The 14,891-nt window shown below is 38.9% G+C and overlaps 1 protein-coding gene across 1 annotated transcript in view; it reads right to left on the reverse strand.

The window, feature by feature from the left end:
• ubac2 (UBA domain containing 2) overlaps positions 1-14,891 on the reverse strand; it is a 266,984-nt gene that overhangs the window by 112,802 nt on the left and 139,291 nt on the right. The window lies entirely within an intron of this gene.

Genomic DNA, 14,891 nt, shown 5'->3' on the forward strand with positions numbered 1-14,891 from the left:
TTCAGCCTGGTTTGCTGATTTCCTTGAATTAATTAATGTAAAAGAAAGGAGGTTATTTCAGTTGAGATGCAAACATAGAAATACAGTTTGTAAGGACAATATCTCAGAAATCACTGTGGTTAGTTGGCCAGCTAGGGCTTGATATAGAATTCAGTCATGACCTTGCACCACTTTTCTCAACAGCAACAATGCCAATAATGTTCTGGGCTTTTTTTTTAATATATTGTCAGAACTAACTGAGATATATTTCTGGAAAGCAAGCCCCACTATCACTGGAACCAGAATAAATGTAAAACTTTGATTAAAAGACTAAATTCATCAATTCTATTTAACTGTCTAACTCAGGTGAAAAAGCTTTTCATCAAAAAGAAACAACTTTTTGTTAACAACAATTATTTTCCAGCCGATGGCAAGAAAAAAATATGAACTGTGAACATATAACTCTGTAACTTAAATTCTACCCCTTTTTAAAATTTGATTACAAATATAAAGAGATCCACAAAGAAATAAAACAAGCTATTAAGGGTAGAAAAGGCAGGAAGGGAAAAACCAGGGACAAATAGTTTGATAACACCATTCTGGGCTACAGGAGTTGGCAAGCTGCTTCTGTTTTTGTCCCCTTATGCTTCATTTCAGTAATTTCCTAATGCGAGAATGGTGTTTGTACACCAATGCTATCTTTCATTCATGGGTCGAGTATTTGCTCCTCTCAGTGTGTCTGAAGATGGTTTCCCCCCCCCTGCCTTTTTCCTTTCAACAGGCAATTTAGAGAGAATGTACTTTACAGGGAATTGGTGAGAGTCAGAACTGCACTTGGAAAATTTTGTTAGTTCACCATACAGTAGCGACAAGCAGAGAGACTGAGATACTTTCTCTTGGCAGGTTAGAAGTTTCTGTTGTGGTTGCCACACTAGGGTAGTAGGTGCCTAGAACATGCTGCTAGGAATAGTAGAAGAGACAAAAAAACTGCAGATGCTGGAATCCAAAATAGACAGGCAGGACGCTGGAAGAACACAACAAGCCAGGCAGCATCAGGAGCTGGAGAAGTTGACATTTCGGGTGTAACTCTTCTTCAGGTACGGTGGTAGAAGCAGATGTATTAGCAACACTTAAGAGACATTTAGACAGATACGCGAACAGGCAGGGAATGGAGTAATAAGAATCATGTGCAGACAGATGGCACAGTTTAGAATGGCTTCTCCGTCAACATGGACAAGGTGAGCCAAAGGGCCTGTTCCTGTGCTGTACTGTACCATGTTCTATACAATGTGGCCAAGGTCTAGTTGGTAGGCAGAAGACTGGGAAAGTTTTAAGAATCAACAAAAAAAGGTCAAAAAATTCTAAAGGAGAAAATAAACTTTGAGGGCAAACTTGCAAGTAATATCAAGATTGACAGTGAGAGCTTCTTTAAATAAATAGAGGAAGAACCCAGGAGTTATCCAAAAGAAGAACTCTTGGATAACGAGGTAGTAAAATAATGATGAGGAATTAGGAAATTGCAGAGGAGTTGAATAAATATATTAGGCCTATACTCTCTGGAATTTAGAAGAATGAGGGGAGATCAGATTGAGGTATTCAAGATGATAAAAGGTGTGGATAAAATAGACATGCAGCAGATGCTTCCTCTTGTGGGGCATTCTGCAACGAGAGGCCACAGTCTAAGGGATAGCAAAGTTAAAACAGAGTTGAGGAGAAACTACTCCCAAAGGGTTGTGAAACTGTGAAATTCACTAACCCGAAGTGTAGTGGATGCAGGGATAGTGAGTAAATTTAAGGAGGAGTTAGACAAATTTTTAATTGGCAACGGGTTGAAGGTCTATTGAGAGAAGGCAGAAAAATTGGGGTGAGGAACATATCAGCCATGATCGAATAGTGGAGCAGATTCAATGGGTCGAATGGCCTGATTTTGCTCCTATATCTTATGAACTCATGAAATACTTTGTGTTCGTCTTCAGTAGAAGACAGTGATGACAATCCAAAAATACTAAATAATCAAGGGGCAAAAAGGGGGAGAGGAAATAAATAGAAAACTATAACTAGAGAAAAACTAGGGAACTTCATGAGACTAAAAGCTGACAAGTCCCCTGGACCTGATGGGTTGCATCTTTTGCCATTTTTAGTCCACTGCTCAAAAAATAAAAGTAGTCTAAAGATTTATTGTGTGAAATGTTAAAGAAATTAAATAACAGCCTGCATTTTTAAGTGATGAAAGATTAGAGTGCATGAACGTGAGACAGTGAAAGGGAAGACGAAAAGGCAAAACAAAAGATGAGAAAAAAAAGAGAGGATTGAGGAAGAGAGAAATGAAAGGAGGTAGAATGAGGATGCTAATTGATTTGGGGGTGGGGGGGGGTGCAGGATTCATGGCCACGGATACTGAAGATACACAGTCAACAATTTGTAGCAATTTTCTGTGACTTTATTGAGATTGATCAGCAACAGCAATTTGGATCAGATACATTAATTAATTTGACAAATAAAGTATACAATTGTGACAGACGTGAATGCTTTATCAATCCCAAAGCTGTTCTATAGAATGGAGGAGCAGGGGTTGTGGTATTGGAGTAGGACAGTGTTGATCCCTGATGTGATTCAGTCTTTGGCAGCATCTGCCATCATTCTTCCCTCAGTCTGATGAAGGGGAACTCCTCGTCTTTGCTACAGAAAATGGCTCAGTCCCTGGATACTCTCCACCCGATTCCTTCCACTCACCCCGGTTATTATCTCTTATTTTTAGAGGGGGTGACAATATATGTTTCATCGGTCACCCTTTCAGCCAGAGATCAAGGACAGATACTTACGATGCAAGGATGATCACTATGCCCTTTCCCACCTCCATTTGAAAGTTTGTTTTATTAATTAAAAAACCAAGACTTATTTTCCCAAACATGCCATTTCTAGTCAAGTATAACACTCAATACTTAATAGAGACATATAAGATAATCAGAGGGTTAGATAGAGTGGACAGGGAGAGCCTTTTTCCAAGTATGGCGACGGCGAGCACAAGGGGGCATAGCTTTAAATTGACAGGTGATAGGTATAGGACAGATGTCAGAGTTAGTTTCTTTACTCAGAGAGTAGTAAGGAAACTGTGAAATTCACTAACCCGAAGTGTAGTGGATGCAGGAATAGTGAGTAAATTTAAGGAGGAGTTAGACAAATTTTTAATTGGCAACGGGTTGAAGGTCTATTGAGAGAAGGCAGAAAAATTGGGGTGAGGAACATATCAGCCATGATCGAATAGTGGAGCAGATTCAATGGGTCGAATGGCCTGATTTTGCTCCTATATCTTATGAACTCATGAAATACTTTGTGTTCGTCTTCTTCCATTCTTATATGGAATGCTTTGCCTGATTTTCCAACTTTAAGTCATTAATGGACAAGCATATGGACATACATGGAATAGTGTAGGGTAGATGGGCTTCAGATTGGTATGACAGGTCGGCGCAACATTGAGGGTCAAAGGGCCTGTACTGCGCTGTAATGTTCTATGTTCAATAAATCTGTACATTTATGTTTGTAGAAGGCCAATTATCAGTGTAACATAGTTTAATAAGATCTCAAGCTGCTCTGAAACTATTCAATTTGGAATACGAGAAAAACTCAGTTTTAAAAGGGACCAAATTTACAATATGTTGTTTGAATATGAGAACATATTGAAGGAAATAAACACTCAGACCAGAGGAGGTTTGAGAGGTGGGTCTAATTGGTCAGGCTACATCCCCAGTAAAAAATAAGGTGAAGTGAATAGATACGCAGAGAAATAGAGGAGGTCATCCAAAGTATAGGTTAAGAGGAATTCTTCAAACGTCAAAGAATCTATGTATTATCCTTTCATTTATGACTCATCACTCATAAAACACAAGGTTCTCCAACAGCCCAGTTACGTGAAGAGATTAGTCATGCAACTCAAAGTGACCAAGCCTTACAAGAAACACATCTGCTGCTAAATGGACAGTCAAAAATGGAATGAGTGGGTGGGGAAAATGTCATCTGCCTCATAACATCCTCAGATTAGGGATCCAGTAATTACTTACGAAAGAAATGGCAGTAGGACAGAACTGCAAATGAAAGGATGTTTCCTCAGGGATGATTCATCATTGCTGATTTCTAACCATGTAAAATACATCTCATTCTGATCAAAGAATTCACCTCAACAAATATGCAGTGTCAGTCACCCACTCAGAAACTCAACTACAAAGACACATGGACTGTCTCTTCCATGTCTGAAAGCTGTTATCCTTGACTTATGTCCAGAAAATCATGGTCAAGGGACATGGTGGACATTTCCTGATCACACTAAATAACACCACTCCAACTGCTTAACACATTCTGCTACATCAGGTTAACAGTGATAGATAGTCACTCCCTTGATGTAGAAATTGGCATAGAGAGAGGAAAGGAGGGTCACTGGACTTGAAACACTAGGTCTGTTTCTCTCTACACAGATGCTGTCAGATCTGCTGAGTTTCTCCAGCAATTTCTGTTTTTGCTCTACTCATCACATCCTGCCAAACATAAAAACACCCATTTATGCATACTTTGTCATGTATTAGCCAGCCAATCTTCTATCCATACTAATATGGCTCACCCTACACCATGTGCTTGTAGTCTGCATAATAATCTTTGATATTGTACCTTGACATCCAAGTAGTCTATCCATAGATTTGCCTTTTATCCCATGCATGTTAATCTTCAGAGAACTCCAATGAATTGGTTAAAGCAAATTTCCCTTTGACAAAATCTTTCCCTTCAGCTTACTAAGCGCACAGCTCTAACAACCTGAATGATTGATCCTAATTTAGGCACCATAAGAATCAAGAAGCTCACGAGCCTATAGTTTCCTGCTTTCTGCTTCCTTCTCTTCTTGAATAGAGGAGTTATATTATATTTGCTACTTTCTAGTCTTATGAAACCTTTCCGGATTCTGGTGAATTGTGGAAAGTTAATACCAACACATCTAATATCTCATTAGACACATTTTGTAGGGGATGGGATGAAGTCCATCCAGACCCTGAGACTTGCCAGCCCACAATTCTATCATCTTTCCTAGTACCACTTGCCTAGCGATTGTAATTTCACTAAGTTCCTCTTGCACTCTATCTCCTGATTTTCAACTACGATGGAATTTCTTTTTGTATTCTCTATAACGAAAAAGCAAAATATTTATTTATTTCATGAACCATTGCCTTAGTATCTACAAAAATCCCCATTCACACTGTGTAGAGGACTAACATTTATATTATTCTTTTTTCTCTTTTTAGACATCTATAGAAACTCTTATCCATTCTAAAATTTCAAACCAGGTTCCACTCGGATTCTAATTTCTTTCTGATTCATGGTTTAGTCATTCTCTGCCATTCTTTACATTTTGACCAATCATCAGACCTGCCATTCGTCTTCATCCAATTAGAAGTTTTTCCTGTAAGTTTGATGCTTTTCCGAACCTCTTTAGTTAACCAAGGATGGTGACAGCTCTCTTGGGATCTTTTTCTATAATAGAGGTATCCTTATTCTGAAACACAGCCTTAAATGTCTGTCACTATGCCTCTACTGATCTATCACCTATCCTATTATCTCAGCTCACTTCAGCCAGTTCATCTTTCATAGCTAAATAGTTGTCCATATTTAAGTTTAAAATGCCAATCTTAGACCCTCTGTTCTCCATTTCAAATAGAGTGTAAAATTCAATCATATCATGGTCGCTGATACCTCAGGGTACCTTTACACTGAGTTCATTAATTAATCCAGTGACATTTCACAATACCAAGTCTAGTATAAACCACTTTCTGGTTATTTCCAGAACCCGATGCTAAAAAGGACCTATCATAGAATCAAAGAATCCCTACGGTGTGGAAACAAATCCACACCAACCCTTCGAAGAGTAACCCACCTAAACCCATTCCCCTACCCAATTACTTTACATTATCCCTGACTAATGCACCTAACATATACATCCCTGAACACTACAGCATGACCAATTCACTTAACCTGCACATCTTTGGAAGTGGGAGAAACTGAAGCACCGGAGGAACCCAACGGAGACACAGGGAGAATGTGCAAACTCCACACAGACAGATGTTAAGATCTAGATGCATTTTCTGAATGGGTGGTGGAATCAGATTCAATAGAAATTTTCAAAAGGCAACCGGATGTGGACTTGAAAAGCATTATGTATAATATAGCTGAGGGTGTAGGATCAAATTGGATCCAATGTGCTAGCGTAGATAGTCACAATGGACCATACAGTATCTTACAGCATAGATTGAGGCTAAATCCAAATTATATATCTTTTTTTAAAAAAAATCAAGCTTTCCTGGGGAAGGCAGTCCAAAATTAGAGGGTATTGGTTTATGGTGAGGGGGGAAAGATTTAAAAGAGATATAAAGGGCAGCTTTTTCATGCAGAGGATGGTGCATGTATAGAATGAGCTGCCAGAGGAAGTGGTGGAGGCTGGTACAATATCAATATTTAAAAGGCATCTGGACGGGTACGTGAATAGGAAGGATTTAGAGTAATATGGGCCAAGTGCTGGAAAATGATACTAGATTAATTTAGGATATCTCATTGGAATGGATGAATTGGAGCAAAAGATCTGTTTCCTTGCTGTACAAATCCTTGACTCTAAGTTTGTCTTAGTTCCTGTCTTTTCAATACAGCTATATTTATTTTCAACTTCAAATATTTATCCAATTTTGTTTTTGTAAGTTACCATTAATCTGCATCTACAGTCTTTTCAATCATCTTCACGTTCCATAAATGTCTTCAAGTTATTTATATTTTTTTTTACTGGGTCTCTTATTAACTCATGAAAGCATCACTTGAACATCCATCTGGATACAAGTTAAACACTTTGCTAGGCATTCTGCTTCATTGCATTCACATGCTTTGATCCCATCTGATGGTAACACTAGTCAAGTCAGATCTTAGAGTGAAATGTGGCTTGATTGATTTCAAATTTTATTTTTAGAATTTCTTTACGGGTGGTGGTCAGTCATTCAAAATATTCACTTTTAATAAGAGGTTTAATAATAGGGTGGCACGATGACTCAGTGGTTAGCACTGCTGCCTCACAGCACCAGGGACCCGGGTTCTATTCTAACTATAGATGATTGTCTGTGTGAAATCTGCACATTCTCTCTGTGTTGTGTGAGTTTCCTCCGGGTGCTCTGATTTCCTCCCATGTCCAACAATGTGCAGGTCAGGTGATTTGGCCATGCTAAATTGCCATAGTCAGGGATGTATAGTTTAAATGCATTAGTCAGGGGAAATATAGAGTAAAAGGGTAGGGGAATGGGTCTGAGTGGGTTACTCTTTGGAGGATCGATGTGAACCTGTTGGGCCAAAGGGCCTCTTTCCACACTGTAGGGATTCCATCATCTATTCTATAAACTAAGCCCAATCATAATCAGCTACTTATTCAATGACCTTCCCTCCACTATAAGGTCAGAAGTGGAGATATTTACAATTGATCACACAATGTTCAGCACCATTCATCACTCCTCAGATCGTGAAGCAGTTTATATTCATATGCAGGAAAACATTCAGGTTTAGGCTGACCAGTGGCAACTAACATTCATCCCACACAAAGGTCAGGCAATGACCATCATCAATCACCATCCCTTAACATTCAATGGTGTGCCCATCTCTGAATTCCCATCTTCAACATGCTGGATGTTACCATTGGCCAGAACTGGACCAGTCATTTAAATACAATGGCTACAAGAGCAGGTCAGACATAAGGAATACTGCAGTGAGTAACTCACCTCCAAACTCCACAAAGCCTGTCTACCATACAAGGCACACGTAAGGAATGTGATAGAATAATCCCCACTTGTCTGAATGAGCGGAGCTCCTACAAAACTTGAGAAGCTTGAAACTATTGAGGACAAAGCAGCCCATTTATTTGGTACCACATCCACAAGCATCCTCTCCCTCCATCATGAAGGCTAAGCAGCAACAAAGTTATGCCATCTACAAGACGCTCTGCAGAAATACATCAAAGATCCTTAGAGAGCACTTTCTATGCACTACCAATTAGAGATATAAGGGTAGCAGATACATAGTTCCCCTCCAAGCCACTCATTGTTTTGATTTAAAACTACATCATCTTTCCTTCACTGTCACTGGGTTAAAATCCTGGATTCCCTCCCTAACAACACGGTGGATCTACCTGCAGCACAAGGACTGAGCAGTTCAAGAAGGCAGCTGTCCATCTTCTCAAGGGAAACCATGGATGGACAATAAATGCTGGCCTGACCAGTGATGCCTATAGCCAAAATAAAAAGGAACTAGGTGATACAAAAACTGAAACGTCTTATTGTATAAAGCAGAAATAAAGATTCAATCCTCAACAATAACATTAAAGGCATTCAAACCTCATTGATGGGTCACTCCTACTCCAATTTCCATTCTGTTCAGTTAGCATAACTGTCATCAGTTTATTTTTGGCAAATTTTTGATTTCACATAATGCTATTTTCTTTAGTTTATGTCTCTTCAACAAATTGTTAACGTTTGTTATTTAACATGGGTTAATTAAACTCTTGTCTCCACCATTGACTTCTCCTGGAGTTTTCTTCTAAGCTACTCAGCACTTCTTCCTTAGCGCTGTGACTTTGGAGACTGTTATTAACAGCATTTCTCTCTGAATGAAGTTACACTCTGCCGAACTGCTTCTGGAGAGTTCTGACCTTCTGTATTACTGGATTCCAGTCACTAAGGAACAACTACTCTTTTTCTCTTCTCTACCCCTTTTTCTCATGCACTAAACTATTCATCTCAAGGGTCTTAAAGACTTCATTTAAATGCTGGTAGAGAAAACAAATCTCCAGACACCGTGATACCATGCACAGAACAAATTTAAATTGAAATCACCAATTATGCCCTGCACAACACACACAGTAAAGAAATTCTTAACGCTCTGCATCATTTTGCTACTTTTGACCCAAGTTTCCAAACAATAAATATATATTATGAACTTTCATCGCAATGTGTCTTTCTCTCCTTTAGTCTAATTATTTCCTAATTAAATTGCAATTGCCAATCTATATTGGAAACAAACTATTTTATAATATATTTACTATACATAACTGAAATAAGCACCTAACACAACCTCTTTATTCAAAAATCAAGCAATCAGTAATGGAATTAGTTTTTTTTTAATCTAGTGTTTACGCAAAGCAATCCAAGATCAAGTTTAGCAATGATCAGAGTAAAGGAGGTATCCCATCTTGGAAGTATTCTATGAACTTTTCATTTTGGCTCTTTGTCAATTTGATTTTTCTAGTTTATAGGAGATTAAATTCACCCATCATCATTATCATCCCTGTATCATAAGCAGTCAATATTTCTTTTTTGGATATTTAACCCAACACTGCATTGTTGCTCATGGGTCAGCGGAGCACCTCTACTAGTGACTTCTATTCTCTAGTGTTCCTCATCTCCACTCAAAATGAGTCCAAATTCTGATTGCCTGAACTATGGTCATCTTTAACTAGTGCACAAATGCCATTCTTGATTAATAATCCTAATCCTCCACATTTACCGAGCTTCTAAGTTTCCTCTCCTTGAATGTCATATACACTTCAATATGTAAGACCCAATCCTTGTCAACATGTAACCCCATGTCTGTAATTGTTATCAGATCATATTTATTTCAAGGTAGTTGCCCACAGTTGTCAGTGTCAGCAAATTCTGCTTTCAATGTGTGCTATCAATTTGTTTACCTTATTATTGATGCTACATGCATTCAAGTACAGAGACTTTGGTTTTGTATCATCTAGTCTTAATTGAAGCTCAACATTTCTATCTTGTTGACACATTACATACTGTTCCCAGCAAGACAAAAACACTAAAGCAGCAGTCTTAGAGGCAGAACTGTCAAGTGCACTGGCATCCATGAACCAAAGCGGCAGCTTCTTTGTATCAGGCATCTCTGCAGGATGGAAAATGTTTGCACACCCAAGACCCTTCCACATGATGATGCAGCCAGATCCCAGATAACCAATGCAGCATTCAACACTCCACTTCAAGGATGCTTGCAAGTGTGATCTGAATGGCCTAAACATTGAATATTGTATCTTGGAGTCACAAAATGATGACCAAGAAAATTTGTCAGCTTTTCTTGATTATGTGCGTGTATATCCAAGGTGGGACTTGAACACAAACTCTTCTGATTCAGAAATAAGAGTGGTACCAAGTGAACACATGAAAGTTTGCAATGTGAGTCCTTACATTTGCCACTTCACTCCAATCTCATTAAAGCCCTCTGGGCATGCCAAGTGATGTGCTGCAAACTTTACTGTTGGCGAACCGTGCTACGCACAGATTAGTTGCCGTGTTTCCTGTACTACAACAGTGAATAAACTACAAAGAAAGTGAATAGATGACTATAAAGCTCTTTTGGATACACACAATTCATGAAAGGTGTTGCAGAAATCTAAATCTTTCTATCACACACACACTTATGTTCCAGAACCTCTACCAGTTCTTAAATGGATTACCGACTTGACCAAACCAGATGTGAAGAGTAAGTCCCTGATGGGATAAATTATATTTTTAAATCTTTCTGCTGTTTACATCTATCCCAACGTGAAGTAATTCAAATGATGATGGTCAAAAGCAAATGAATTACAAAATTTTGCAGGACCACAACCATCGAACCTTGATAAAGACATTGATTGGGGATTTTGGTACCAGACGGAGAGCACTGAAAAAGGTAGATGCAGCATACTCCACTTTTTTTTGTCCAGACAAAAAGTACCCCAATTTGCTCAGTGTTTCACATTAGTTAGAACTTCTCAGTTCTGTGATGCTTGTCTGTGTACCTTCTCCAATCCTCCTGCATCCTTTTTAAAATATGGGCCAGAAATTTACAGAGGCCCCAGAATGAAAGTTGGCATCTAGACATGGAACAAGTCTGCATCTCAGTCATAATATTCTATTGGCAAACTAAATTAGTGGAAGATGGGACTTACACCCATCAGTGACAACAGATCCACCCTCTGCAACTGCTGCCAATCTGATTGAATGGCAGCTCCAGACTTCACAGAAGGGCCAGCCTTCAGTGGAGGACACTACTGGGACAATAATTAGTCCCATGCTGAGGGCTCTGTTGAGTTCCAGTGTATATAAGACACATTGGGTGTGGGGCTTTGATGAATTTGGGGGTCCATGCAATTAGGAATGTGGAGCTAGGGTGAGAGTTCTGCCTGTGCACAAAGGGCACCCTACACAGATAGCCCTCTTTCCTTCCAGCACTTGTTATGACTGTTCTTAACTTCTGTAATTCCAAACAAGAGTCCTTCCAAATTTGCTTCTCTCACCACAGAGGCTGCCAGACCTATTGAACTTCTCCAACATTTTCTCATTTTAGTTTAGAAAGTAGACTGCCGACCTTTAGTTCAAAGGAAATGGAGTATCAAAATAGGGAGGCCTTGAAAAAAATATAGAAGGCACCAGCCAGACCACTGCTGGAATACAGTGACCAGTTTTGTCCTCTCCCTTATCTAAAGAGAGCTATAGCAGCTTTGGAGTCTTTTTTGCAAGGTTTGTAGCTCAGGTTGAGGTTTAGGGTGTAGGTTTGCTCACTGAGCTGTAGGTTTGATATCCAGACATTTCATTACCTGGCTAGGTAACATTATCACTGGCAACCTCCAAGTGAAGCGAAGCTGTTGTCTCCTGCTTACTATTTATATGTTTGTCCTGGATGGGGTTCCTGGGGTTTGTGGTAATGTTATTTCCTGTTCATTTTCAGAAAACAAACAGGAAATGACATCACCGCAAACCCCAAGAATCCCATCCAGGACAAACATATAAATAGAAAGCAGGAGACAACAGCTTTGCTTCACTTCACTTGGAGGTTGTCACTGATGATGTTACCTAGCCAGCTAATGAAACGTCTGGATATTAAACCTACAGCTTAGTGAGCAAGCCTACACCCTAAGCTTTGGAGTCATTGGAGAGAAGGTTCTGTTGGTTGGTCTTGGGCTTAGAGGGACTATGTTATATGGAGACCTTGAGTAGGTTTGGCCTGTACTCCTTGGAGTTTGGAAGAATAAGAGGTGACCTTATTGAAACATAAAGATTCTTGGGGGACTTCAGTGAGTGATGTGTAAAGGTTTCCTCCCCTTGTGGGGCAGTCTAGTATCAGAGGGCATCACTACAGAATAAGTGGTTGCACAAGACAGAGATATTTCTTCACTTAGAGGATAATAAATCTGTGGAATTCTTGACCACAGAGGGCAGCTGAGGCTGGGTTATTGAGCATTTTCAAGGCTGAGATAGACATATTTTTAACCAGTAAGGGAATTCAGGATTTTAGAGAAAAGCAGGAAAGGAGAATTGAGGATTGTCAAATCAACTATGATCTAATTGAATGGCAGAGCAGACTTGACACACATAACGGCCCACTTCCACTTCTATGTTTTATTGTCTTAAAACCATGCTACCCACCCTTGCCCAGCTGCCAACACCAATCTTAGTGAGTGTAATATTGGGGTCAACTCAACTTTTAACAAGCTAGATTGATCCATAATTGTACATTTTATATACGTTGAATGGGCTGACAATTTTGGCATCTGTCCTGTGAAGATCATACCTTTTATTCTTCTGTATTTTTGATTGTGGACTGAAATGGGAAAAAGATAGTTTAAAACCAAGGATTGGGTTAAGTGAATACTACACTTTTTAAAAGCAAGCTAATAGCACTTAAGTGTTGTTTACACTGTTGTTTGTTCATACTGCTATTTGTTCAACATGGGAGGAATTTAGTTGTGGATGAAAATCACTTCATAAAATGAGTTTTGTCCAAACAGATTTCAATAGTTAAATTGTCTGCCGTACTACATACTGTATTTGAAACAAGGTACATCATAATTATGAAATGCCTTTTTTCGTAGCTTGTGACATAATTTTTTGATTTATTCATTCAACTACTTTTGCCAGAAATTAAAGGAACTCATTGGCCTGTAGAGTGATGACCAGTTGTCAATAACACAGGTAGCTAAACAGCTTGTGGGTGTGAATGATACAGCCAGAAGCATTTGTATTTCTGGAAGGGAAGCTGGCGTCCTTTTCCCTGTAGTTAAAAAACACCTAAGCCTGAGGAAAGCCCATTTATTTTCTCTCACCAATAGCTGTAAGCTGTTGCCTTTAATCAATAAGGCAGAGATTTTATAAGTTGTGTACCGGTTACTTTGCACCTCCTACAAGCAAGTGAAAGAACCTCAAGAAGAGGGATCATGAAGCAGCAAGCCAAAGGGATAATCAATGAAGCCTGTGGACAGGGATCATTGAACCACCTTCACCATTTTTCCCTCTACCATAACACAACATTTTTTGTCCCACTCTATCTATCTACGTGTGACCATAGGGGAAGTTTTATAAGGGGAATGTACAGTTTTAATATGTTGACAGTTCATAGTGTCACAGTTACTTGTAGTTAGAATCTTTTATTTGTAATAAATAACTATTTTTGTTAAATACAGAAATCCAGTTTTAAGAAGACAGGAAAATTGAGGAATTTTGCATACTTTCATAAAGTTTTTAACTTATGCAATGATTCCAGGATAGCTGGGCTCGATCTTCAGCGTGCTACCCCTATAAGGCATGACAGTCCACACTAAATACAATTAAGCTGAGCTTTGGGATGGGTGAGAAAGTGGTTGCAAGGACACCTGTTCTATTTTCACTCCAATCAAAAACACACCCAGTAGGGAACACTGTCGATATACTGATCTTTAACACACCCTCTACACTTTTTAATTCTATCCCTTTTAAAAATGAACCTAGTATGTGGTTTGCATTTTCTGTTGTGGCTTTGTCAACCTGTGATACAATTTTGTTTCAGCCAGTCAGCAAGCTCTGCTAAATTCTGAAAGCAAATCGTACTCAGCTCACAAAGGTACAAGATGGAGGCACTTTCTCTTATTTGTACTTTCACTCTGGGGCAGGCATTCTCACAAATTAATTTGTAAATGTGGAATAGTGATCCAGTTACATTGAACACCATACTGCAGAACTTCCTATTGAATTAAAAATGAGCATAATGATGCTCTCTGCGACTGATGAGTAAATTTTCCAGCAACGTGGTGAATAAAGTGATTTCTCATGAGTTGTGAAACATCACAGATTGCTGCATACTTTTCTCTGCCTCAAACTCCAAACCAGCCACTCGTCCTTGAATGTCTTTGAGTTCTGTGAAGTTGCTGCAAGGACATTAATTACTCATTAAGTATGCCACAGAGTAAGGCTAATATCTAATAACTTAAATCACCCTTGACAGAAAAAATATGGTCGTTGCAAAGCCAGTGAACTTCTCAAGGTGAGACAGTGAACTGTGGAGTCATATTTTTGCAAGTGGTCATGATTTGGAGATGCCAGAGTTGGACTGGGGTGTACAAAAGTTAAAAATCACACAACACCAGGTTACAGTCCAACAGGTTTAATTGGAAGTACCAGCTTTCGGAGCAAATTATATATCCTACTTCGAGAACTTTTTAACATCTAGAAGGTTTTATTCTCTTCCAACGTGTTCTTTGTCTTTATTCATTTTCCCTCAGTCCAATCTTTCTTTCTCTCTTTTCGTTGCTCTGATTTGATTCTAATTCACCTTTTTTCCTTTTGCATCATCCCTGTTTCTTTCCTAATCCTTAAAACTCATGGATTAAGGGATAGGCTGCTGGTCCTGTAATTCATCATGCTCATTGTCCTTCTGCTCATTTTTTTAATCAATTTGTCTGTCCATAGAAACATTTTTATTCAAATTGTAGTTTGAGGGAAATAGTCTGACTAATTGTGTATACATGAAAGGCCACAATTTCTGAGCCATTTTTGTTCATAAATGGCAGGAATTTTCTAACACTCAGTGAGTGAGAATCATTTCAAGTT

Source organism: Hemiscyllium ocellatum, chromosome 6 (genome assembly GCF_020745735.1).
Source record: "Hemiscyllium ocellatum isolate sHemOce1 chromosome 6, sHemOce1.pat.X.cur, whole genome shotgun sequence".
Lineage (NCBI taxonomy): Eukaryota > Metazoa > Chordata > Chondrichthyes > Orectolobiformes > Hemiscylliidae > Hemiscyllium > Hemiscyllium ocellatum.